The 24,545-nt window shown below is 43.4% G+C and overlaps 1 protein-coding gene across 1 annotated transcript in view; it reads right to left on the reverse strand.

Annotated features, from left to right (window-relative positions):
- The window catches only part of LOC146868578 (uncharacterized), a 166,674-nt gene that overhangs the window by 122,005 nt on the left and 20,124 nt on the right, over positions 1 to 24,545 (reverse strand). The window lies entirely within an intron of this gene.

Consider the following 24,545-nt stretch of genomic DNA (forward strand, 5'->3'; position numbering starts at 1 on the left):
GGCTACACCTCAGAAGAGCGGTAACTCTAATGTTTTGATGTAAAAAAAGGTCGTATGGCTCATCTACAACTTAAGTTTATCGGCATGGCATAAGATGCTAATGCAGCAGCACGGGTCTCAGGAGGCTGAAGGGAGCGTGCAAACCGCTCTAGCTAGCGGTCGCCATGTTTTCCGTCAGCGCCAACCCACCCACCCATGCATCCCCTGGAGGTGAAGAGCCAAGACCCGCTCATTTTTATAAAGAAATGCTTTAAGTATTATAGTTTTGATTACATCAAGGTGACGTCAGGCGTGCCACACTTTTGTAATAAATAATGTTAGCGATCTATTTGTTCATTAGAATACTGTTGGGAGGCAGTGGTCAGGGGCACAGACTCGTATAATTGATGGCAGGGCGGAGGGTGCAGAGGCAACAAGTTGACCACGCTTGGCAAGCGGGAGGGGAAGAGGCAGCAAAACAGACCATGGAGGTCAGAAGAAAAGGGGGCAGGGGCAACAAACCAACCATGCAGGACAGGATAGCTTATTTATTCAAAAAGCATCATATGGTTTGCGGGGGAGGATGGTCCCTGTAGTCAAACATTCATCAAGGGAGCGCGTTTACCTTCACCACTTGTGCCTGGTCCTGTATCCCTGGTCCTTTGAGTATGGTATGTATTTTGCGTGCATGTTTCTTAAATATTTGACTGCACTTAAATATGTTGATTTTAAGCAATTCATGCAGGGTTATATTAGGTCCTGAAGAAAACTGATTGACCGTTTATGGGCATTGACATGGCTGAAATATGTCTACCTGTTGATGTTCTGGGTCATTGAATCCTTATGACTTCTTACTATTTTTAATCTTGCATTAGACCCTACTCAATGAAAATCACTGACATAGGATTTAGAGGCATTTTTAACTCACTCACATTTCCTGCACACCCACTACTAAGAGCTCTGCTTGCAAACGCTTAGAGCCCACCCATTCACATTAGGTTTCTGGGTGAGGGTCCAATGATGAAACAACCCACAAGTGGTACCTGTAGGTGAGGACCCTACATACATATATACACATACATATCTACATATCCAAGAAATGTGACGTGGGCACTAATTTGCCATCTGCTCACTCGCTTGTGATATTTAAAAACTTCATGCACACTACTCAATAGAAAAACGTTTTTCAGGAGAACTGGTTGATCCTTCTTATAAGTAAGTTTTTTTTTTTTCCTCAGGCCCCAGCTGAGTAAATCACAAAATCTGGATATCTTTTTAAAAACCCAAAATGTGGGGAAAATATCGCAATTTGACCTCGAAATAACTTGTGGAAAAATGTTATGAAGTATAAATCAATGAAAGCACTTAGCATTGTGGATGAGGGGTGCATTAGCACGTATGGGGTTGAACAGTTTGTTTGTTTTAGAATTCAAAAACATTTCTCGCCTTCCTGTCTGTGTTGTATTCTCCGAATCTGCCGTTTTGAGTGGCTTAAGCAAAGGCTAACGTGTCTAGGAGTTATGCAAGATCAGGTTCTTTAGAATATATTCTGCAGACCAAAAGAAAACATAATCACCACCGGTTTTGTATGTAACCCAACACCTGGTAGTTTTGCACATGGTTCTCTTCCTAATACTATTAATGTATAACTGAGTAACAGAGGTACAGATTAGTTGTGTGAGAGCAACAGTAGGGAAAGTGCTGGATAGCGTAATGATAAAAATTACTATTCCCACTCCAGTGAGTGCAACAGTAGGGAAAATTTGGATAGCGGAGGGGTAAAAATTACTATTCCTACTCCAGTGAGTGCAACAGTAGGGAAAGTAGTAGGGAAAGTATTGGATAGCAGAAAAAACAAACGTTACTAATAACATTTAAACAATAAAAAAAAACTTTAACTTAAAAATAAATAAACAATATTTTAAAAATAAACAATTAAATATATTAAACATATAAAAAGAACACATATTATAATGTTAATTACATATAACAAAAACCTACAAATATGATATAAAAAAATAATAAATACATGTATAAACAAAATTCATTTAAAAGGAACAAATATTCACAAACAAACAAATTATTTAAGACATAAATGTATTTATTTAATTTCCTACCCTATAACAACACACCAATAAAATAAGACATCAACATTTGTATTGAAATGTATTTCCATAATTAACATAATTAATAATAAATTTAAAATATATTATTTATAAAAAAGATAATAAACATCCATTGAGTACACATTTTTTAACACTATAATATCCACAACACACACCTAAAATTAATTACACAATTACGATTATTACTTACTATTTAATTAATTTAAATTAATTAACAAATAAATAATAATACATCAATAAAAAATAAATTACTTCCCACCCTTCCCACCATTTACACCTATAAACAGAACAACACACACCTAAAACTAATAACACAATTACCATAATTAATTACTCATTAACTAATGTAAATTAATTAGCAACTAATTAATAATTCATCAATATAAAATAAATTACTTCCCATCCTTTCCACCATATACACCTATAAGCAAACACACGTAAAATTAATTACACAATTACCATAATTAATTACTAATTAATAAATGTAAATTAATCAACAACTTATTATTAAACAATCATTGCTAAATTGATTTACACATTAAGCACTATAACATCACAATTAAACAAATATTGATTAATAAAAAAAATTCAATACATTTTATATAATTAAATTACTTCCCACCCTATTCCCCTATAACCCCACAACCCGCTACGGAACTAAAAACGTAAATGTCAAATAAAAAGAAAATATTAACTACCATCAAAAATCAATAAAATGTATATAGTTAAATTACTTCCCACCCTATTCCCCTATAAACCCACAACCTGCTACGGAACTAAAAACGCAAAATTCAATTAAAGAAAATTATGAGCTACTATAAATAACCAATAAAATTTAGATAATTAAATTACTTCCCACCTATTCACCTATAAACCCACAACCCGCTACGGAACTAAAAACGCAAAATTCAATTTAAAATAAATTAGGAACTACTAAAATTTTAATACATATGATAAAAATACCAACAATTCTTATACAAAAAAACAAATATCATACACATATAAAATACATACTAAAATACATAACATTAATAAAAATCAATATTTTTAACAACTATATTTTTACAAACGGTATTAAATACTTCGATATTTTTTAAATCGTTATTACTTACCTAAAATCGATATACTTGACCATAAGGATTTTATTGTCGCTATTCCTGACCCACGATATTTTTACAATTGCAATTCGATATTTTTACCTCGATATTCTTTCTCTGCTCGCCTCAAAAGCAAAACCTCACTGGATTTTACCTGATTCTTACTTTTCAACTAAGTGGGCTTGATTGAGTCACTGGGTGCCATGGAAATCTGAGGCCAGTGCTGAAGGTTGGTGGAAGTGCTGAGTGTTATGGAGACTTGTTTTTAAGCCGGACACTAACTTGCCACGGTGTTTTGTTATTTTTATGGTGCCTCCTGCTTACGTATCAGGCAGTCAGTGTGAAGGGTGTTTGCATATTTGAATTTGACAATTTCTGTGGTTCTAAATAATGCAGCATTTAATTCTGGGGTTGTGTGTTACATCTATGCCAAAAGACACCCTATTTGATTATTGCACTTCCCTGGGCTGATATTGTGATATTACAATCCAGGTAAACCAGTAGTTTTGCAGGTACTGAAGGTGACAGGGTTTGTAGGAAGTACTGAGTACTTGATGCAGGTTCTGTACCAAGAAGAAGAACCTCTGTTTTGTACCGCTTAATGTCACTTCACCACATCCACTCCTCACAGGCTGGTCTTTGGCGATGGGGGATAAATGGCTGTGTGTGCAGCAGCCTTCAAGGAAAATCTGGGTAATCTCCACATAGGACGAAGATGGAAAAGTTGTAGTTTCCGAGAGGGGTTCAATAATATGTGGCATAATGTGCGGCACACGTTAGTTCCTGGGACACTTTTCAATAATGGGCGTGCACCCTGACATTGAGACACACTGCTGTACAAACTTCCAACCTCTTGAACAATATTTAGAATTTATTTTACTTTTGAGTACCACGTTGGCCATTGTGACATTTAGGATGAATTTCGCCCCAAAGCATATATTTCCTAGAAATCATGATCTACTTGCATATACCTACACTAGTTTCCAGATTTTGTAAAATTCAGGCTTGCTTTCCATTGCAGATCTTTACCAGGTTTAGTGACAGCCAGGATAGTTTTCCTGCCAAGGATTATATTCCCTAGAACCCCATTAACTGCTTTGTCTCAAACCTTTGGCTGGCAGGTGTTAGCTTGATCTCATCTGAGAAATATGGTCATAGTGTGATCCATTAAAGCCTTTCTTCGCTTCCTTGGTAATTGATCTAATGATCCCCATGACTGAGCTCCTGTCACTGATTTTCCTGATTCTATATGCTGGAGGTGTTTTTGTTTGCTGAACTCGCTTTGTTCAGAAGCACCACTTTGTTTTCTGAGCTAGCCGTTTGGCAGTGCCTACTTGATCCCTAAGCTAACCCTTTCAGTGTGCCCTTATTTTGTGACCTCCCACTACTTTCTGGTGATTCTCTTTTCTCAGTCCTCGTTTTCCTATCCATGTTTCCTTAGTTCTTGGTTTCTTAATGTAGTGCTTTCTCTTTGTTGCTACCTTATTTCCAATTTCCTAGTGAACTGTATGTCCATGCCTTCTGATGACTGTTGCCTGAATTTTCTCTTCAAACCTGTTTAGCACTGTCCCTTACTTCGGTCCTTCCTGTGTATTTGGCCCTCTACCTTTGCTGTTACTCCCTTTCGACTTCCAGTGTGATCATCACGATGTGGGGCAGAGCTCTCAGCCTAGGCAATGTTTCTTGTCCAATGTGAACACTGCATTTACATTAGATGTTACACTTTCTGTGAAGTTATCAGCTCCACAGAGCATGCCCTTAAATGTATACCCTATTTGTGGATATCTTCTAGAAACTACCTCAGCACCCCCTCTGTGTTAACGTTGTCCTCAATTTTTCTGCCACACTCAGGTTGTTAGTTATTCTTTGTGCTGATTTATCTCTTGGGTGCCAGTTCTTGACTGCTTTGTTACCTGGTGCAGGGCTTCCCTACTGGGGTCCTATTCAGCCGTGACTTACTGTGTGTGTTTGGGAAACTCTCTTGCCAATATTATTTATTTTTGCATCCTTGGCTTTATGTTGGACAGGGGAAAGTTCGTGGGATTCTGCAACTGAGAGGTTTGAGCTTTGCAAGAAAAAGTACCTAGCTTCCCTTCTAGTTACATTTCATTCAGAAAGGATAAAGGCTATTCTAACATTTGATACAAGGCACAGGTAGCTTGGTGTATCCACTTAACAAGGTTCTGATACCTGGAGGGGTACATCAAAATGAGCCTCATAGACATAGGAGCCTACTGTCTCCTCGAGCACAAAGTTCTGCTGATATCTGAAACCTACCACCTTGCGTTGACATGTCCTGTGCAAGCTGAGTGAGTGTATTTTCATTGAGTGTGTAGCACATATTTACTAGTAGGACTCTGTTTGCTGTGACATTCTGAGTACAATAACCAGTGGGATCCATTTTAGATGCCCTTGGTTTAGCAAGACGCCTCTATGGAGGACGAGTATAGCTTCCGCCAGACAGTGAAAGGGTATTATTTGCTGTGACTGGATGGTGGAGACCTAGCTACTGAAGTGAGGAAAGATGGACACAGGGTCTCCCTCAGAAGTTCAATGAGGACCATGTTAGCAATGGGCTACTGATTAGTAGCACATATGCATAGCTATTTGGTAGATGGTAGGGTGACGGATGGGACTGCAGTTTCTATTGCTCAAGGTGAGGAAATGTCTAGGCAGGGCTTGCACTTTTGTATGTCCCTGATTACTGTTTCAGAAAGGCTGGTGACAGCCATGTGCAGAGGTCTCACCCTTCATTGTGACCATGCTTTCGATACCTCTGCTTGGAGACAGCCCCTTTGCCTCCAGCTGTGAGAGCCACGACCACGCACAAAGATGTTTGAGAGGAGTAACCAGAAAATGATGTTTAAAAAAGAACTAACCCAAACTGGATTAACAGCCTTTGCAAAATGTGTATAAATATGTGATCCAAACCACTACACTTCGTGCCAGTTCCAACTTATTCTTGGCCAAGAGAGTGCCCAGCAGAATACTTGAAGAGCTGCTTTATTGCCAGGGCTGGTGTCTGCCTGACAGCCAATCTCCCAGAGGTGAATAGACCTTATGTGAAGATGTGATGCTTCTCCAATCAAGCCCTCTCCTCAAGAAATGGCACCCCTGTGGTGCTTGAAGGTTTGGTGCTGCTGATTCCTGAGGAGGAGCTGACGTCACCACCAGAGCAGGAGCTGATGTCAGCTTAGAGGTCGCAACTGCCAAAAGTAGCATAACCTCTTTGTGAATCCTGCCTGAAGGCCACAATGGCAAGTCAAGCACCAGTTGGATTTCAGACTGGAGGCTGCATCTGTCTGGATGGACGCCCACCGAGAGGTCCTGCTCTGCTGCTCCCTCACCATAGCTCCAAGGTCAACAGCAGAGATGCTGCAAAGACAACAATGTGAGCATGTAATGGGGCCTCAAAAGATAAACTGAAGCACAGGTGCCGACTGTGTCCTGCAGTGGGAACACTGACTGCTGCTTAAACTATTGTTTTAATTTGGATACAAACTCATTAACTGAACGGCCCTAAGTACACAGTTGCAGTTCTCTAGGAAACCTCGTACTGGATCTGTGCCTGTGTATATAACGGAAGACTTAAAAATACTCTACTAACTTCTAGAATGGAGAGGCGCTCCATAGTGGCCACAGCGAATTATGTTATATTACATTTTGCTGTGATAATAACGTACATTCTTTTTGCTTAGATAAATGCTGCTCTTGACAAGGCAATAATTGTGATTGTTGGTTGAATGTTGCGTTCTGAGCTCTTGCACCCCCACACTCTACAGTGACAGCATATGATTCTGGGATCCACTCAACTTGTATTGCCATTATCCAATTTCCAAGGTCTTGGGGCCAGATGTACGACTCACCAATTTGCAATCCGCAAATTGTGTCGCATTTGCGACTAGCAATTTGCAACTCGCAAATTAGGGTGTATAACAGTGTCTCAGACACTGTTCACGATTCCTAATGGGGTCGCAAATTGCATGCCTCATGAATATTATTGAGGCAGGCACAATTTGCGACCCCATTAGGAATGGCTAGCACTCCCAGGGATGGTGGCCTGCTGGGGTCAGCAGATCACCATGTCTGGGACTGCTTTTAAATAAAGCAGTCTTTTTAAATGCAGCCCGTTTTCCTTAGAAGAAAACGGGATGCATTTAAAAAGAAAAATGAAACATTTCAGTTAAATTTTTTTAAGGACAGGCAGTGGTCCCTGGGACCACTAGCTGCTCTTAAAAATATTTTCTCACATACTCACAAAGGCAAAGGGGTCCCATGGGGACCCCTTCCCGTTTGTTAGTGGTTTACCACCTACTTGAAGTAGGTGGCAAACTGTGAGTGTTTTGCGGCAGCAAATGCGGTCGCAAAACAATTGTACATAGTATGGTGACTCACAATTAGAAAGGGACGCCCCTTCCTGATAGGGGGAGTCGCAAATGCTCTTTTACGAGTTAGTGACTTGCAAAATAGCATTTGTACATGCCATTTCCCTTTTTTGTGGTCACAAACGGGAGGATCTCCTGTGTGCGGCCGCAAAAAAGGGTTGTACATCTAGCCCTTGGTCCTTTGTACTTAGGCTTCTATTGGTGGATTTTATTTTCACATTCAACTGCTCTATTTCTGCCAGGGTATGCCAGTGGTGAGCATTGGCAATGAAGAAAATGGACATTCGTCTAGGGTGCTATGGAAGTCTCCATTTCTGTACTTTACTGGCTGAAAACAAATACAGTACCCTGCCTGTTTCACATCAGAGCTGCAAACCAATGTCACTGGATGTCCCCTTTGTGATACGTGGGTGAATTGATACAGTGGCTATTATTGTTTATTATTGGTGTCCTACAGCTTAGAATATCATTTAATTTCACTTTAATAAGCAATCTATCTCCTTTGAGCACTTCCAGGAGTAGTGCAAGCAACCAATTTGCTGCTTATTTTTCAATCTACCTTATCAACGGTCTTATTGCTTATAGCCCAGGATAAATGGTGCTTTACAGACTGCTAAATATATTGTTGCCCACTTTTAGAACCCCGCGCCCCTTACCTTTTTCATCCCACGAATAATACTGGTTTGAGGGAATGAGCCTGTTGTACGTGATGAGTTGATATTGTTAGTGACAGATCTGGAATGTCTTGGAGAAGTGTAACTGAGGTAATATGGGTGGTTTGTTTTGAGCTTCACAAAAAAACGATTATAGGAGGGTCCAAGGGAAATTTAAAGACCCGCAAGGATTACGTCCCCAAACAGTTACTCAAAAAACAACAAAGAAATCTTCGGATCTGGGATACATGGGCAAACAGACAGAGGCACTGCAGATTATCTCGAGGGGCCTATGGGGGAATCCTTTTGAGGACGAAATCCCGCTACCCGCCGATGGTGGCATGCTTCATCATCTGGGATTCTCATCTTGGCGGGAACGCCTAGTTCCTCCAAGGGATACAACTCCCTCTCAGAGAGTAAGGAGCTCATGGAGGTTTTATTCCTACTTTGTTTAGGATATACTAAATCCTGCAAATGAGAGGGGCAGGTACGGTGTGTGGCGAGGGCGCAGCACAACAAAAAAATATCAAACTGTGCGGGTAGTGGTGTTAAAACTAACAAACGAGAGTGATGAAGAGACCTTTATTAGCTTGTTTGCACTGCCAGGATTAAAAACAGTGCACCTGCCGTATGGATTTATAACTGCACGTGTCAGATGAAAACAGGTCTACTTGTTTCAGCCTAGATGACCCAAAAGGTGTCACGGCTTTCGTCAGGACCTCGAAAAATGCTACTGCGAAAATAGCATGTGAGCAGTGATGAAAAATAATATTGATAAGGAAAAAATACAACACACAGTACTGATTTACTGGTTGTACCCATAGTGTACTGATAAGAGGCCTCACCTCAACCTGGCAGCAGCTCAGGGAAGGAGGGCACCACTCTCTCCGTCTGTACCCCAGGCGGAGCACGAGCTGCAACCAGAGGCAGCTCGTGCTGTACAGTGAAGCACACGTACAAAGTTGGTAAGAAGGATTTCTCTTTAATAGCGCCTATTTGAAATGGATGCTATTTCCCCATGCTAAACCCTGTCTATTTTTTAAGTAAAAAGGGCTTAGTGTCAGAAACCTTGGGTGTTTGCATGGGAACACCCATCGACACCCCATGGCACCCCCCGCTTTGGAGCAAAGCAGTGCTATGTGATGCTTTGCACTACTTTCCAGTGATTTTACAGTGCCAAACAAGCTTAGAGCTGGAAAGCTAATTAGTAAAAAAAAAGTTTTGGGAGTTGATTTGCGTCACTTTTGTGTTGCAAACACAACACTAAATCTTAGTAAATATATCACAAAGTGTGGCCAGACCACCGTGGGACAACAGAGGCTACACAGAAGTGATGCTGTGAAAAGGTGATAAGGCCAAACTTGCAAGGAACAGAAAGGACTCTTTTAACCTTAAGCAGAAATACTGCTGGGAAGACTCACGACTTAGGGGATTCGGGGGACATACCCACTTGCCAATAAGATGCAAGATGTATCTGTGATCTCTCACCTGATGCAGGACATAAGATCCACTATGAGATCCGCTATGAAAGGGATAGCAGGGAAATCTCAGCTATGGAAAAGGCAGTGTGAAATCTCCATGACTGAGTAGACAATGCTGAAAATGAACTAAAATGGCTGCAAAACAAAGGTGCATGTTTACTAAAAAGTTACGCAGCATGGCGCTGCAAGCCATCTTGGTGTGCCAAGCTGCATCATTAGGAAAGTGCAGCAATGCGCCATATTTATACCAATACAACGCATCAATTTGCTTTCCACTGTGCTGGTGCACAATTGGCTGCCTAGCGTCAACACAGGAACCCTTGCACTATGGCGCAAGGGTGTCTGCATTGCAGGGATGATTGTTTTTGGGCAGGAAGGGACACTTTCTGCACAATAGGAATCATTAATGGCGTTTTCCTCCTTCTATGTGTGTGCTGCAGGATGCCGCACACATGGAAAGAGCAAAAAAACAGAAGAAAAATAGGCATTTCTCCTCGTTGCGCCACTTTAAAGCCTCCCCTGGGAAGGTGTTAGAATCTGACGCATTCCTAGGTTTATGAAGCCTTGTAAATCTGGGAATGCATCAGAATCCATGGGTGCTGTATGGGAACACCCATAGCAGCACCCATGGAACGCCCCTTTCACACAGAGTAATGTGTGAAAGGGGGCATATTTACAAGGCCATTAAAAACCTCGCCGGGTGGCTTTGCTTGGCCTTGTAAATATGGCTCAGCATTGTGCGCCACCGGAGCATCAAAAGAAGTGATATTCTGGTGGTGCAGGGGTCTTGTAAATATACCCCTAAGTGATGTCTATGGATCTATAGCGTGACTTGGGCATTGAATATAATTGGGAGTGGCAGTGGACAACTCTCTGCGGGTGTTTGCCCAGCCTCAAGTGGCCCAAAATTGTGTGCCTTTTTGCATCCATGAGAGCCGAGGAATTACAGAGTACAAAACATTCCCGCTGTTTGAAACCTTCCCTGATCAATGGCTCTCTGGTGTAGCTGGTTGGGTTTGTGTTGTTTCATCTGCATGATACCGGGTTTCTGTATTTTGGGAGGACATTGTGGATTCATTCCTGAGGTTACTGTTGCTCTCTGTTAGCTTATGTATTAGAACAGAATGTAGTTCGACATTTATGTAATTCTCTGCACCCTTCACACAGCGTTTCTTCATTTCATCTTTGGAGATGAGGCCTGTTTTTAGAGCCTCTCAAAGAGACTAATGCTTGGCCTACATAAGGTATGCGTGTCTTTGGAGTCATTTCTAATATTTGGTACTTTCACATTAATTATTTCAGAATAAAAACATTTCAACCTAAATTTCTCTGCAGACCCTTGAGTGGCTCAGTCCTCCCGATAGCCTCCCAATATATAATTTCCCTTGCGGAAACACTAAAGACTTACATGAGCTTTTATATCTATGTAGTCCCTCAGACACTTCACACTCTCTAAGCCCAATCCCCACATGTTGAGCGCCCTCCATCCTCCAAACCATCTCCAGAAGCACAACAGCAGCCTCCCATATGCGTACCTCAGCACTTAGTCCATCATTTGTAAAGAACCAGTACTTGGGCCCAAAGTTTTCCTTAGAAACCTTCTGCTGGTGCTGCTGAATATGGAAGCTGGCAAATACCAAGGCTACGTAAACTTGACTCGACATTATGCCTCTTTCTCTCACCATCCCACACTTCCAGTCTCTTTATTTCATTCTTGTAGGTTCCTTTTAGTGCTTGATTTTCAAAAGACTAAGGGCCTCATGTATGTGTTTTCGCCATAGAGCAGTGCAGCAGTCCTTCCTGCTGCGCTGCCCTACAGCAAAAGAAAAGGGCAGGAATGCGCCGAATCTGTGAGATACACTGGCGCACAATAGGCTGCAGTGTGCCAACGCAGGCACCTTTGCACCATGATTCCAGGGTGCCTGCATTGAGGGAAGGACCGTTTTTGTACAGGAAGGTAAACCTTCCTGCACGAAGACAAATACAAGAGGCTTTTTCTTTTTTCTATGTGTGCTATTTTTATTTTGTGGAGAAATAAAAATATTTCTTCTTGTTGTGCATCCCTTACACCTCCCCTTTTTTGTAAATCTGGGGCAGTGTCAAAATGCCATGGATATTGCTGGGAACGCCCCCAGCAACACCCATTGCATGCTCCTTTAGCTAAGAAAACTGCGTTAAAGGGGACAATATTTATGAAGCAGCATTAAGTCAAAATAGTGGCTTAGTGCTGCCTCCAGGCTCCTGTGCCACAGAACATCACAAGAAGTGACATTCCGACAGTGTAGGGGGCCTAATAAATAAGGCCCAGAGTACAAGAGCACAAAGTTTTGCTCAGACACCCAAGGCTGGTGCTGATGAAGGTCAGGGTGCCGAAAACCAAGGCTATGTAGTCTTGATTGCATCTTATTCCTGTGAGAAGTTGGCCTGGAATATGCTGTCCACCAGTTATAGTGGGCACCTTGCACCAGTCCAAACAACCCCTTATTGATGATAGGTTAAAGACAACCTTTATTGAAAGCTATCCTAGTGGTAGCTATGGAGAGCAGCCTTCAGGCTATGTCTTGAAGGAATGTAAAGCAGCTTGTTTTGCCAGTCTAAAATCTCTTGAATGGCTAAATGAAAGGAAACCACACCAGGTATATATATAAAATATATGTACTTATTACTAAGCACACCCCTCTAGTCTCATTATGAGGCTAGAGGTAAAAGCACATAAGTTACACTTCAAATAAACAGTAAAGTAGCACAAAATACACGTTAGGCTCCAGGGGCGAGCCAAACCATATACTAAAATAGTGGTATAAGAACCACGACTTAACTAGACACAAGGCCTAGAGCCTGTAGAATCACTGGGACCCCAAGGAACCACCCAAGGTAGTGACACAGGGGACCCACGGGGGCCATGGGCATGGTGAGAACACAGGCCCGACCTCCCGTTAGCTTCTATGGGGAAAGTCGCAGTTAGATTTTTAAAGATAAAAGACACTTAGAAATGGACTAGGACCAAACCCTCTTGGACTTAGACAGTTCTAGGGTCAACACCCACGGGAGCACCGAAGTACTCGAGTTACCTCACCCAGGGAAGCCAGGTGCATAGGTGTCAAATGGTGTCAGGTCGCGTCGTCGTTTTCAATGGAGGTTGGCGAAGAAGTGCTGCTGCCAGGAAGATGTGAAGTGTACGAAGAGATCCAAGCCTGCATCGCAGATGTGAAGAACCTGAAAACAGAGGGGACAGAGTCTGGGTCACTTGCCAGTGACCAGGGGCACGATAGACAAATGTCCACCGATGTCGGATGTTTCAGGTGAAGAAGGTGAAGCTTGACTCTTCAGCCACGAGGACCAGGAGGCATCGAGGACAACCAGGAGCAGGATTCGAGCTATCCCATAAAGGATGTCGAGTGCTGCAGTGTTGGTGCCCGGATTGGACACACCAAGCCTTGGCAACAGCAACCCACACAGAAAGGAAAAAGATGCTTTGGTGCGGACCAGCAAGGTCTGAGAGACTCTCCCAGCAAGGAGGAGTGAGGGCACGTCTGGAGCAACCAGGGAATCCCAAAGAAAGTCAAAGTTACCTTCACAGGGACCCACCAGTCGACGGACCAGGGATCACGAAGGGAACTAGAGAGGAATCACAAAATGGCGGCCCACGGGTCACTTGGAGTGACCAGGCTGACAATCTTCAGTGGATTCTCTGCTCGGGGTCTGGGCTACAAGTAACCCAATGCACAGCCTCAGGAGACGTCGAGAAGCTGATGCACTTGCAAATGTACACGGTGTCCAGGGATTCCGGTTTCACGTTACCCACGAGGGCTGCGGGTCTCAGCTTTGCTGGGGACTCTGGTCGGCCTCCTGAAAGTCTGTAAATCCTCCTCTGGTGTTGCAAAGTCTTCGGCGTCTGACGGGAACTTCGGAGATGCAGACCAGACAGATGCTTCTTTGGTGCCTGCCAAGGAGGGGAGTAACTCCTTTACTCCAAAGGAGATTCTTCAGTCATCTGGCGTGGAACAGATTGTCGAAGGTCCAGGATTCAGTTGCAGAGTTTCGTCCAGGAATATCTAAAGTCCTGTTGCCAGGGGTTCCTACTTTATACCCAAGGAAGGATTGGACTAACTCAGGTGACCCACCTATGGGAGGGTTTTGAAAGAGGGGTGGCTACACCCATTTCCTTTGTCTAGTTTCGTGCCAGAGCAGGGGCTGGTAGCCCCTGAACTGGTTTGAGCTGGGCTATGCACAGAGACACCAAATGAGCCCCCAGTGCAGGACTTCAAAGCACTCTCAGAGTGCACCCACCCAGCCCCAATACACTAAAGCCTGTCTGGGAGGTGATGACACCTCCCTGTGACAGGAAACCTGTTGCCCAGGCCTCCCCTGCTGGAGTTTCGGTCAGCAGCAGGAGGCCAGACTCATGTCTGTGGCTGCAGCATCCATTTTGTGATGCCAGGGCTCTTTTAAGTTGGTACCGGGTATACCGGTGCTGTCATGTCTCTCCCTCTAGAAGGGTGGGATCTTACTCCCACACCAGTTACTGGTGTGGGGGTATGATTCCAAGGTGTTTGACACCAAACATGACATGTTTCTGTGCAGCCAGTCCAAAGTTAGCATTTACCGTTGGGTTATAATGCACTTAAGAGTATATGGTCAGGCTGCATCACAGACAGCCAAGGAGAAGAGATTCCGAAGGCTGCAGAGGGGCTCAGCTCATGCCTGGGCACCCTCTCACACAAACCAAGCACCCTGCCTTCAGGATTAATAAGGCCTGCCATAGGGGTGACTGATAGGTTTCTATGTGCAGTGATAGGTGAGATATAGTGAACCTATATCTCAGTAAGGGGTGCATGCATCACCTTACCCAGGCTGCAGTAGCAGACCCGTGGTGTCATTTTTTAGGGCTTTCCAGGGGTGGCATAATACATGCTCCAGCCCCTGGTAGGCCTCGGGGGTACCTATGCCCTGGGTACATAGTATACCATATACTAGGGACTTATAAGGGCACCTCAGAATCCAATCTGGATGGAGTCAATTTAGAGAGGAAGCAGCTAGGCTGGGGTCCTGAATAGCAGGGCCTCAGCCAGACTAAAGTCGAAAAACAGTGTTACAGCAGTAAAAAGTGGGGGTAACCATAAGAAGCAGATCCTACTCTCCTACAATTCCTCTTTAATCAACCAACAGACACTCCCTGCTTATTTATCTCATGCTTGCAGGTTCTTTTTCATTTCTGCTTTCTCCCTTTGTCAGTTTTCAGTGTCTCTCTTCCTCCTTCTTTCCGCCTTTTCCCCTTGCTCTGGATTAAAGTCTGTTGAGGAAAAATAGGTGACAGTCCTAAAAAATCAGTGATATTGGGCCCCACCTGCAACCACTTGCTCAAATTAAGTACTGGTGCCTTTACATACCAGCTTTCTCTTTTTGTCACAGCTCTCCTACCTTTCTCATCCTCCTCTTTTTTCTATTTTCTGCCTTTTCTGTCTTGCTCTGGGTAAAAGTCTGATAGTGAAAAATATGTCCTTGCCTCCCCCTCCCCTCAAATCAGTGCCAGAGCCCACTATCTGAAGAAATTAAGTACTGCCTGCTATGTAGTTGTATCAGATAAATCATGAAAACTTTCAGTTATTTGCGGTCCCCAAGACACATCACCCCCTAGCTTTTGGCTTCTTTGCAGCTCCGCACTTGCATTCCAGCTTTCAACTGTCTTTACTCACCTTTTATAAGACATTGAACCCAAACCTTCAGCTATTAGTACGTGCTCCTGGAGCAGCATAATTTTGGCTCCAGCCTTATATATATCACAAACTTATAATGACAAAGTGCAGTTAGCACTCTTAATACACAGTGTGGATTAATAATAATACTAATAAAGCATGGAGTTTCAAAATATTTCTGAAATGCTCCATAGTAGAATAGAATAAACATGTAACGTGTGCACACTAATGTTTGAGATTTATTATTTAACTGTAGATCTTGGTCATAGCTATATGAATGTTTAAGGATCAATATATAGCTGTACGTAACCATGATTTTATTCCATGTAATATACAGTATATGTACTAATTATGAATGTGTATGCACCTATATTTAAACGTCGAGTGCCCTTTTACTGATGCTCTAATTTAAAATAACTAGAGGCCTTAGGTTCCTGAGTTTCAATGTTTAACTTTCACGTGAGAATTGTTTTGCTTGTATGTTCTCTCCTCTGCAGGTGCAGATAGTTAGCGAAAGGGCATTGTTTTTATATGTAGCAATAGTAAGGTACAGGAGAAAACTTTGTCAAGAAGGAGAAACGCTATCGAAGTTGGACATGAGTTCTCATGGCAGAAAAAGAATGCACAAGGTGGATCGATGTGTCCACTTGGAGGTGTGGGAGCAGAGCTGAATGTTGCCAAGTTTTACCGAGGAAGATGGAAATGTACTAAAGATGATGACGCTGGTTACCTTGAGTACTTTGTTAATAGGTGTTGTATTGTTAGTTATGGTTAGAGACTCTTAGGGGTTCATGAGGTGCAGTACTCTTTTGTTATTCATCTCATTGGGTGGCTTCATACTATACAGTCTATAAACTTGTAGCACTTGATGCAAGACTCCGTGATATTGACACCTGTTCCTTGCTTACTTTAGAGATATTCACATTTTCCATTCAGTGTAGAGTAGGATAATTTCGATTTCTTTAGATCCACTAACGACTTGGCAAGAGGATCGAGTCTTACAGCTAAATCTTCAGATCCTCTTTCCCATCTTTTGTATCGCCACCACTGAGTTTGTGGTGTGCTTCTTATTGTTTAGACAGAATCTTATTAGATTTTATTTGGGTTAATTCTTGTGATATTGTACTTCTATAACATGGTTTCGAGACTCATCTATACCCGTTTGTTTCTGAGTCTGTAAAAAAACCCTTAAACTTTGTTCAGTAGTCCTAGCCTTATTGTGTGACTAATTTATTACACTGTAATTGTTATTTGGTTGTGTATCGCAGTGGCTTATACTTAGCTTGCAGGTTGTATGAAAATTGTATGATGTCTAGCAGAGTTGTTTGAATGTCGTATGTGATTGCTGTTAAGTTGAAGTTATTATTGGGTCCAATGTGACCTAAGATCCGGGGATGATATTAAAAAGTGTAGAAGACACTGTATTTTAGTTGTCTGCTAGAGTTTTGAGGTGTTTGTTGTGAGACATCGCCGAAGGCCCAATTAAGGTGGCACTATTCTTTGTGTGTGACAGTGAGGTCTCATCAGTGCTGTGAACCTTTTGAGCTGAGGGAAACTGTACTGATCAGGGTTCCCTGCAGGTTGAGGTTTCATCTGGATGTATGGTAGAATAGTAATATTTCTTGGGTGATTGCATTCTGTTAATTTCTTTAGTAAAGCAGACAATTATTATTCATCATTATTTGTATTAAAGGTGTTTTTGCGTGTTGGCGAATTTGTGGAAATTGTAAAGGAGGATGAGCTGCTGCGAGGAGTGAGATTGGTATTGCGCCGCGCTGAGATTCGTGGGTTGGTGTACAGCTGCGCTGTTATTAGTTGTTCCTGTCATTGAGTGTCATGCTGTTATTGGTCAGTGGCCTGATACGAGAATTGTGCTGGGTTGAAATATATTGTGATTTCTATTACTAACTAATTGCTGGGAAAATTAAATGTTTTAAGATATTACATGATTTGGTGAGGGGAGACGTGGCAATACCTGTTAGAGAGGGAGTAGAAGCACCACCTGAAGATACAGCAGGTCATTAAATGGCATTAAAATCAAGGGCTTCCTACATGTTGTTGGCTTAGACAATGGTACAAGATCACAGAGAAAGAAGGTGTCCTAGCGTTTCCATGCTATGGTTCATTTAATGTCCAAATCATTGAAAATTTGAGCTGAACTTTATGAGATGAAATAGTTACCTAGACCTAACAGTTTGAAGAGCTAAATGCATGGGAGCGAGTGGAGCATGCCAGAGAAAAGGAGAGATATCAGGGGAGAGCTAGAAGGGTAGTGCACACATACGTTGATGCTAGATGGGATGCACTACAGAAAAGGTGGAGAACGGTACAGATAGAGGGAGCAAAGTTGTACCCTGCATTGACGGGCAAGGAAAGTGGGACAGGGAAAAAGAAGGAGAAAAGAGATAAGTCAAAAGGATCAGGAGAGAGGATAGTGATAGTGACATGAGCGATAATCTTTTGGATGTGTTATTGTCAGAGCATCCACCTCCGTACAATGAACCTCAGACGAGGAGTGGGGAAAGCATTAATGTGAGTGGTCAGACAGGAGTAGCTACTGCACCAGTAAATGCGGATTCCAATGCGATGGGGACTACTCCTATGTTCTTAATACGCCAGATACCTTTACTGTTCCGGTTACTATTGGTCCAGTGGTTCCTATATATAATACTAATTCAGTAGGGAATGTGAGGCATAATTTGGCTCGTCCAGCAAAAGTTTCAGGGAATGCTCCTACCAGTTCAGGAATGGGAGGAGTTGTTCCTTTAGTTCCAATAAATGTGAGTTCTCCTTGTGGTGTGTGTGCAGACCCATTGATGAATCAGACTGGATTTTGACCTTTAAGGACATTCCAGGGATTGGGAGCCCCCTCTAAATGCGAATAGGAGTACTCATAGAGAGGGAGTAATTCCCAAAGCTCCTGGAGGGCAGTCTAATTTGAGAGCCCAAAAATTGAATGAGTAGTTAAAAACTTTCAATGAAGCGTCAAATGGGAGCGGAAGTACAGAATTGAGTCAGGGAATAGTCAGGTAAACCGTGAAGGTAAAGTTGGTGGATGTAGTGAAATTGAAACTGGGGCTGGATAAAATGATGCGTGGAAGTCTTGAATTAGCCCAAATATATGTTTTGCAGCGAAAAAACCTTTGCTCTTGTGTTAGAAATGGGATCTCTGGTTGGCTAAGGCTTGCGCCAAAGCCAGGCAAAGACCACCACTCTAGTCAGGGCAAGGGAGTTACACGCCAAAGATAACCCCTGCTCACCTCCTTGGTAGCTTGGCACGAGCAGTCAGGCTTATACCGGAGGCCATGTGTAAAGCGTTTGCGCACGCGCACAGCAACAGCATACCAGGCACACCACAAAAGGAACTCCACACAAGGTTATATCAAAAATAGCCTTTGTATTCTCATAACACATTAGAATAATACTCACATAATATACATTGTGCCACCTGGCACTAGGTCATATTTACAAGGGATTATTTACACATGACAGGGCCACTTGGACCACGGTCAGAATCATCACAAAGCAAACTTAGTATAAGTAAGACATATCATAAACGTACAACCAGTAATCACTGGTAACCACTGTACTCAGCATCAGCCTGTAACCTAAACCACATTATGCACAGAATCACATTAGACGCCAAACTCATTGTACGCCAACCTCATCAGTCTAACATTTTAGACCCTAACCTCCTAAGCATCACTCACATTAGGGGGATACTCACAGTAGGAAATAATCTCACAGGCATGAACACATTATGCACATAATCTCATCCCCAAACGCATTTAGAGGCATGAATCACAGTAAAGCATCACATTTCCTAATATCATGTACATCAGTGACCCCTTGGCCAACTGGCCTTCCCAAAGTGCTCAAACGCCCTGTGTCCATAATGTTAGGGCTGCTGGCTATGCAGCGGAATTAAAAGTGCGCCATTGCGCTAGGGCAAAGGAGTGCATCTCACTCGTCTCTCAAAATATGCCCCCAAAGAACTGTGGCCTAAACGTAGCAGCTGCACACTACTTGCTGGGCAGCTGTAAAGCAAAGAAAGGCCCCGGCACCACTGTGCCTCCTGTCCCACTCAGGGACTTCTCAAACTCATGCCCATCTCATTGCAGCTGCCCGCGCTGGTGCGGCGCAGCTGAGAATCCATAATGGGCCAGGGCACAGCTGTGCCCTCTGGCCTCACTGGGGCATTCAAAACAACTATGGCCCAATAGGTGCAGCTGCCCGCTATCAGGTGGGGCAGCTGGAAAAGAAACAAATAGGCACTGGCACAGGGGGCGGGCACCGTCAATGTGCCCCGACACCCCCCAACCCCTGGAAGACTGACCCCACTCACCGGGCTCTGCAGGCTCCTTGGGGATCCTCCAGGACTGCTCCCTGCATACAACGAGGACCCTCCACTCACCGGGACTCTCTGAGGACTCCTGGCCGGCTGTTAGACTGCACGCGGGGCTCTCCTCACCACACGGGAGCCCCGCCTCACTGCAAGAGCTGTGCTTCCTGTCCCCTTCGCCCGGTCCGTCACTACTCTTCACCTGGTGGCGGCATGCTCGGAAGAGCCACCTCTCCTCGGGGACTCTCTCTCTCCTTAGCGTCGGGGGGGCAGGCACCGACAATGTGCCTCTGTCGTGGTCACGCAATTGTGGCAGCACACGGGGGCTTCCCTCACTCATGGGAGCCCTGCGCTGCCACTGGTGGCCTCTTCTTTCTTCATCCAGGCCCCCCCCCCCCCAGGGGACCCGGGACTTCAATGCGGAGCCCGCGAGGCTCCGGACCTCCAGCTTACGGCGGGGCTTCCCTCCGCTGATGCGGAAGTCCCGCCCCTCGGCAGGCAAGGTTGCCTGACTTCCTGGTTGCCACGAGATCGCGGGGGCCATTTCCTCTTCTCTCCGCAATTTGGGATAGGCTCCCATCTTAACTGGAGCCACATGCGTGGTGGGCACCCGCCATCTAAATAAAAGAAGGCATAAGCGGGGTGGGCACCTGGAAAGTAAATAATAAAGTGAGGTGGGCTCCCGCTCAACAGCACCTCATTGCGGGGTGGGCACCCGCTCCAAGAGCAGCATCACGGGGGGAATCCCTACGCCGGGGATTCCCTCTTCCCCGGGCAGCAATGAAGGAGCAATGCAGGGCCCAGAGAGGCAAGCCCTCCTGGCAGCCCCCCTGGGCCCCAGCAGCAGCATGCCCCAGCGGGATCAGCACCAAAGGACAGAGCATTTTTTTGTGTCACAGCACAGGGCTTGGGGATACCAGTCAGAACTGGCTTTGGGGGGATTTGGAGCACTTTGTTTGCCAAGCTCCTCTTCCCCTTTGTCAGGTGGGGGCTCGCCATCAGACACACCACAGGGGGGCGGAGCCAGCATTCACTAGGGAAGCACCATCCTATTCAGAGTCAGGGGATTACTCCTCCCACCACTCTTCCTCCAGGTGTCCCATTCAGCTCAGCGCTGACTCACCCTGCCCCTTCTGGAGCCACCCACACCTCTCAGCTCCTGTCAATCACAAGCCTGACATGCAATACACAACAGGCAGGCAGACACATAGCACACAGAAATGCCAACTTATAAAAGTGGCATTTCTCCACCAGTCACCATAAATCTGTGCACACCATTGCGCAGCATTTATCCTCATGAGTTCATACATACTAAACTCGACCCTGCACTACTCTCATACCAGGAATTACCATGGACACACTTATCCCCCATGCATTCCTATGGGAGGGCAGGCCAATCTCACTACATGTACACAGAGAGTGCACGCACTTTACACTGGGCCACAGTGCTAAAGTGCCTAGAGGCCTAAAACCAATACCACCATGTCAGAGCTTCAGGGGTGAACCTGCCAAAAAGGGCCAAGTCTAACATCTTGCTTATGAGCAAGGATGTTACTAGACGAGCAAGGCAAGCTATGATAGACTAGTCAACATTGGCAAGATATATGAGGTTGGATTAGAGCAGGCAAAGTCATTACAAAATGGTCTGCGACTCTCTTTCTCTGAACAGGAATAAAGACAATATGAGAATGCCAAGATTGAAAATACAAATTTATGTGTTGATTCAGAGTATTCGAGTTTGGAGTACCTTAGATAAATGGGAGGGCAAGTGGTCAAAAAAGAAGGGCCCTAAAAGGTCTATGTAGGAACCACCTCCTTCAGGGGAGAAAGGAACATGTACTACAAGTTCCCCTTATGGGAAGTTCCTAGTGGGGGCTATGTTAATGTGCCTTGGAGCAAAAATGCAATCTTGCATCATTCACAAATGATTTTTTCCGCAATTGAGAGGGAAACCTGTGGAGTGGTACAAACAAGTTGACCGATTTGTAAAATTTTCCAAGGATTGTAGACTGTTTTGAATACCTTGTTTGTCATTGTTGTCCCGAGTGATTTGTGGGGTGCATACAGGATAGCCCCTCAATGGCCTGAAAGGGAGCCAGCAACAGATGCAGTGACCCATGTCCCATCAGCTATTGTAATGAAGAAATATGATCGGGTGATGACTTGGTTGAAAGCCAAGGTGCCACCACAGGATATTGATTGGGTTCAGATTGACAGGACAACCCAAGAACCTAAAGAGACAGTTCATGCTTCTATGAGAGATTGTTCCAGGCTTTTGAAGAGTATAGTGGAATGTAAACATTGGGACCCAAGGATATGGGACAGTTTGTGTCTAGATTTGTGACAGGATTGAGACCTGAAATTAAAATGACGATTCAGCAGCATTTGATACGTTGGCAGAAAAAGTCAGTGGATCAGATCTAACGTTATGCTAAATATTGCCATGACAAAATTGAGACCAGGCAGAAAAAGCTTGAGAAAAAATGATTGCGCAGATGAAGGCTGATCAGAGAAGAAATCAGACTCAACCTTTTGTGGTGCTGGAGCAGAGTTTTCTGTTAGAAAATTCTGGGGCTTTTGAAGCTCTGGCATGTCTATGTGTTTTATTAATTTATTAATAATTAACAACTAATTATTTGTCTTGTGCAAGTGTGTTTCACTAATCAACCTGTTTGTCCTAATACAAGAGAAGGTTACACAAGGGTTAGCATGTGTGTGCTGTTTTTGTATTTACAATAACGTGCAAGTCTTTCATGTTTAAACGTTGCTGTGTGCTATTTATTTTGAGCACAAAACGCTGTCTGAATTAATGCTCTATATGTCGCAAAGCTAGATAAATGCATACACATAAGGGTGTTAGTGGGGTTAACACTGTCTAATCATTATGATGTAGTAATCTTTATTTTGTCTCTTTAATTAAAGATGGTCTATTGTGGCCTATGGAGGCCTTCATGAAATAACTGAGAATAATTTGAAGCTTGGCTGAGCTGTGGTGCCGGCAAAATCTGTGATGTGACAAGGGAGACCCCTGCTGGAGTTCAGTTAACAGAAAAACTGACGGTAGTCCTTATATGGAAGTTTCCGGGAGGACATCAGCAAGCTTGGAGGATCTCCAAAAGAAATGTTCGTCCTTGGTGAACAATAGAGCCTTAGAAAGAACTCTGTGCAAAAGCTGGTTTGCCGAGGGAAGTGAACTTTAACAGTTACAAAACTTGATTCCTTTTCCGAGGATTGCGTATCAAGACTTTTCTTGAGCGGAGATTTCAGGATGTTGCAGAGTTACATCCCTTCCTTCTCGTTCTGCTCAGTGATACAGTTTTACTTGTCAAATTCATGTGTGTTTTCATTGTATTTTGCATTATAAAATGTTAGCTTAGGGAGGGCTCTCCCCACACTTTTCTTTCGTCGCCTTGCTGCGTGAACTTGCGTTGCTGAGGACTGATGCTAAGGACCTTATCCTGAAAAGACTTTTCTGAGAGACTGGTCCTGACCCGTTCTGACACTAGTTAGAATAGGTAACTATGAGAAATGATTTATTCTGATTTTATTCTGACTAATTTTAGATAAAGCAATATAACTTTTAAACATGGTGTTGGTTGTTTCTTTCTTTGTCATTTATTGAAGATTTTTTTTATTATTGTTTATAGATTGTTTATATTATGTTAGACAACCACTAAACTGGTCCTATCGCCTAGATATAGATGCAGGGTGTTTTAGGAGTTTTCTTCCCACAGGTTCGCTGCTGGTAGAGTATTGGAGCGTATGTTAGTGAAATGGGCCCTAGCGTATGATGAATGTATGTGCGTGTAACTGTGAAATTACTCTATCAGTGGTAGTGGGCATATTTCTGATACCCTGATCTGTATCAATTTCTCTGGTAGCAGAGGATGGTTTAGATGGTTGTCTTGATTTGATAAGATAAGATTGCTTGTAAATTAGCTTATTGATTATTGATCTATTTTGATGTTTTTGGTATATGTACTAATACTAAATGTTGGAGTCGTAATGTTGAGTTATATGTAGTGCTTCTGGAACTTGGAAGCTGTGGAAGCAGTTCCGTAGTAGGGCAGAGGAAGGTGTATATGCTGCTCTCGGGAAAGACGGGATTGTAAGGAATTACGTGTGACAATAGAAGTTGCGCGTTCACATTGTCTGGGTTCGGAATCGGTGACATTGTTGTATGTTACTATTAGACATTTCTAGTATATAAGGAGTGTGTATCGTAGTGAAGGTTATCTGTGAAACTCTGGTCTTAAGTCCCAGGGATCCGTAAGGATTTCCGTTAAAGCTTATTGCGGGAGGAGTAATAGGTATTCTCTGAGCTTGTTTGCAGAGCTGAGCGGAGGTAAGCTGCTTAGTTGTTGTGAGTTATAATTCTGTACAGAGGCAGATTGTGCGCTGTTCTCAAGAAACAGGATTCTGTGTGTATGTACTATATTTTTCTCGTATGAATGTGCGTGAATGCATATACATTTATTGATTGTAAGACTCTTTTGGATACGTCCTAGAGGAAACAGTTATGAGATGTATGAAAAATTGTTGACTCTTGAGAAATAGACTCTCTTTTTACTATTCTGTGGTTAGCGAAGCAGACAATGGAGATGTTTTCATGTTGTAACTAATAGATTTTGTAGAAATTTTGACACACGAAGTCTACTGAGAGTTTTTGTAAAGGAGGGGTAGACGAGTGACGGAGACAGGAGACAGAGACTGCAGCGGTTGCTGACGTCAGAAGGTTCGCGCACTGATTGGATAGTGACTCAGAATAGGGTTCGCGCTAGGATTG

The sequence above is a fragment of the Triturus cristatus genome, chromosome 1_2 (assembly GCF_964204655.1).
Source record: "Triturus cristatus chromosome 1_2, aTriCri1.1, whole genome shotgun sequence".
NCBI lineage: Eukaryota > Metazoa > Chordata > Amphibia > Caudata > Salamandridae > Triturus > Triturus cristatus.